This window comes from Mandrillus leucophaeus, unplaced genomic scaffold (genome assembly GCF_000951045.1).
Source record: "Mandrillus leucophaeus isolate KB7577 unplaced genomic scaffold, Mleu.le_1.0 Scaffold602, whole genome shotgun sequence".
Lineage (NCBI taxonomy): Eukaryota > Metazoa > Chordata > Mammalia > Primates > Cercopithecidae > Mandrillus > Mandrillus leucophaeus.
This window is the reverse complement of record NW_012106498.1, coordinates 500,115-502,873: the sequence shown is the minus strand read 5'-3', so window position 1 is coordinate 502,873 and position 2,759 is coordinate 500,115. Positions and strand designations below refer to the sequence as shown.

At 38.9% G+C, this 2,759-nt stretch overlaps 1 protein-coding gene across 2 annotated transcripts in view; it reads right to left on the bottom strand.

Moving 5' to 3' along the window:
* EIF2AK3 (eukaryotic translation initiation factor 2-alpha kinase 3) overlaps nucleotides 1-2,759 on the bottom strand; it is an 84,631-nt gene that overhangs the window by 58,513 nt on the left and 23,359 nt on the right. The window contains exon 1 of one of the 2 annotated variants that reach the window (XM_011999822.1): nucleotides 1,688-1,814. The exons of the other annotated variant lie outside the window; for it this stretch is intronic. The gene's annotated coding sequence lies outside the window, so the exon portion shown is untranslated. Of the gene's footprint in view, nucleotides 1-1,687; nucleotides 1,815-2,759 lie in introns of those variants that run through there. 2 annotated transcript variants of the gene reach the window in all.

Genomic DNA, 2,759 nt, shown 5'->3' with positions numbered 1-2,759 from the left:
AAAATGGTGCGAACTAAGGACAGTAAGAAAGTTGAACTGTAGTTTTAAAAACAGCGAATATAATTGCTATCTGTAAGAAAATCTTCAAATACAACTAGCTGCTTAAAACTCAAACACTCTTACTAGCACTCAGGTTATTACAACTATTTGCACTCTACTTAGCCATACCATGCAACTTATCTTTTTGTACCTATGTATATTTCAGTTTGCAAGCACACACATGCTTTGAACCACTACAACACACTGATATTACCTCAGATGTAAGCAGCTTACAATCTTCTCATTTTGCTGATCGTCTATGTCTAGTTTAAAAATAAAGTAAAACATGCATACCCAAGCATAATCCCAACAGAAGAAAAATAAACAAGTTTATCTTAAGTAGTAATTCACTTGAATACCATACTCAATTATAAACAATGTAATTTACAATCAAATTGGTATTTGCATTAATAACTCATAATACAATAGAAGTTCTCTATTCTCAAAATATATTTTCAGTATACTGAGAAAGAGTAGCCACCTATAAAGTCTACTCAGGGTTTAGCACACAGCAAATGTGGAAATTTGGCAGTGTTGTTTCCTTAAGTATCAGTTTGGGTGCACCAGAAAAGATTCGGGCTGGGTTTACTGGAAAGCACAGGAAAGTCTGTTATTATAGATAGGTCACTGATAACAGTTTCCCATTGGAAAGTTTGGTCACCAATATTCAGGTCATTCTCAAACCCCTCATGTAAGATTTTGTCTTTTCCACACTTAATATCAGCTAGGAAGCTTTTTAAAGAAAAAGACTGACGACAAAACAGAAAAAAGACTACCCTAGGGAGTGTCCTACAGGAACAACTCGATATAAAAGAAGGCCACGGGCATTCTGGAAAACAGAGGTGACTGCTTCAATGTCAGTAGTCACCACTCAAAAGATGGACTCATTCTTAAATAATTTAAACAACAGACTAAAGCTCCAGAAAAGGAGAGAGACTTCCTCCATCAGAATTGAAACTAAAGGTGAGGAAAATCAGCTTCTCTTATTTAATCTCCCCCATCTATACCCCATGAAGGCAGGCTGTGTCCTCACTTTATTGATGAGAGCAACTAAAACTCCGAGGGGCTGGAAGTCATGTGCCAGAGTAATTTCGGAAGTGAGGTCTCTTTGAATCTATGCTCTTTCCCCTCTACTATTCTAGAGCTCCAAATTATTAAGTATAGATTTTCTGCAAATAATCAAATTTGCCTGGAATTACATTACAAAAAAATGTCAGAGGAATTCTGTTTATAATTAGGGAATAATAATTTATGGGATTTTGCAGCACAGATTTCTAAGTAGTAAAATTCAATAAAGTTTTTATTTATATTTATCTTATTATTCCTAGAGACCTTGTGATGATAATAAACAATCACTTATAGCTCAGATAATGTGCTATGCTGATATGGCAGATAGGATCCTCAGCTGCTCACTTATAGGATTAACTCATTTAATGCCCCAAGTAATCCTAAGAAGATGTTATTATTCATCTCATTTCACAAGAGGGGAACTGAGGAATAGAAAAGTTAAGTAATTGCCCTAAAGGGTCACAACCTATAAGAGGCAGATAGGCCTCAAACCTGGGCAATAGGGCCCCAAATTTCTTAATATCAGCAATTACTCATTAGAATTAAGTTTTCCAGTCAACACTTAACAGAAAATTCTTACCTCTGGTTTGCTAAGGCTGGATGACACCAAGGAACCGGATCCCACGTCCAAATCCCACTGCTTTTTACCATGATTTTCAGGATCCAAGGCAGCAATTCTCCCATCTAAAGTGCTGATAATTACTAGTGACCTGTAAATATTAAAAATATTTTTTAAATTAAACAGGTATCTAAGATATTGGGCACTTATCCCGCATACTCAAAAGAAAACCAGCCCATGTCCAGGCCTCTATTAGAAAGGAAGAGGGGGCCTTCTACCACTCTTGCCACCACTGTCTTTGGACCAAGACAATTTCAATATGCCCTTTATCTGTTTATGTCGCTTATGAAAAGCCCCTGACTCATAGGTCATCCTTCATTCCACACTCTAATTCCCATAAGGAACACAATGTCCCCTGGTATGTCCTCTTCTACCTGCCTACCTCCTGAAAGCCCTTCCCCTGAAACACTGTCTTCCCTGAACGTTCACTTATCTTCTTGCTCTCATAGAAACCGGGCTTTCCCTGAGGACATCGCTTCCCTCCAGAAGCATAACTCTTGCTCAGAATGGGGTAAGTGGACTCCATGTATCTTGTTGCCATTTCCAGACCACTTTTTTCCTCTCCTCTCTGAAAATCCTCAGGATCAGACTGTTTTGTCCATTACCTCTCCCAGTAGACATCTAATTTACCCTTAGGTAACTAGCCCCATCCTGGAGGATTTCAGCTGCTGGTTTACTGTCACTACCTAACATATTTAACATACTTCTGTCTCAATTCTTTGGGTTTTCATTATGTGTCTACCTTGCTTCAGCTGCTCCTGTGGTCAGACACTAGACCTTGTCATTACAAATCACCGCAACCTCCTAACCACCAATCCCTCTCTTCAGCTCACTTCTTCTACTTCCCTGACTGCAACAAACTTCTGACCCCACCAGAACCTACAAGCACTGATACTACAACCTTCACTACCACCATGCCCCCACTTCTTTCTTAACCAGTTAAAATCCTACAGTCCTTCATCTTAAGCACTACTTTGCACACACCTCAACTCCCTACCCTGCCTCTCACATGTCACACTCTGGAAGAACTGGT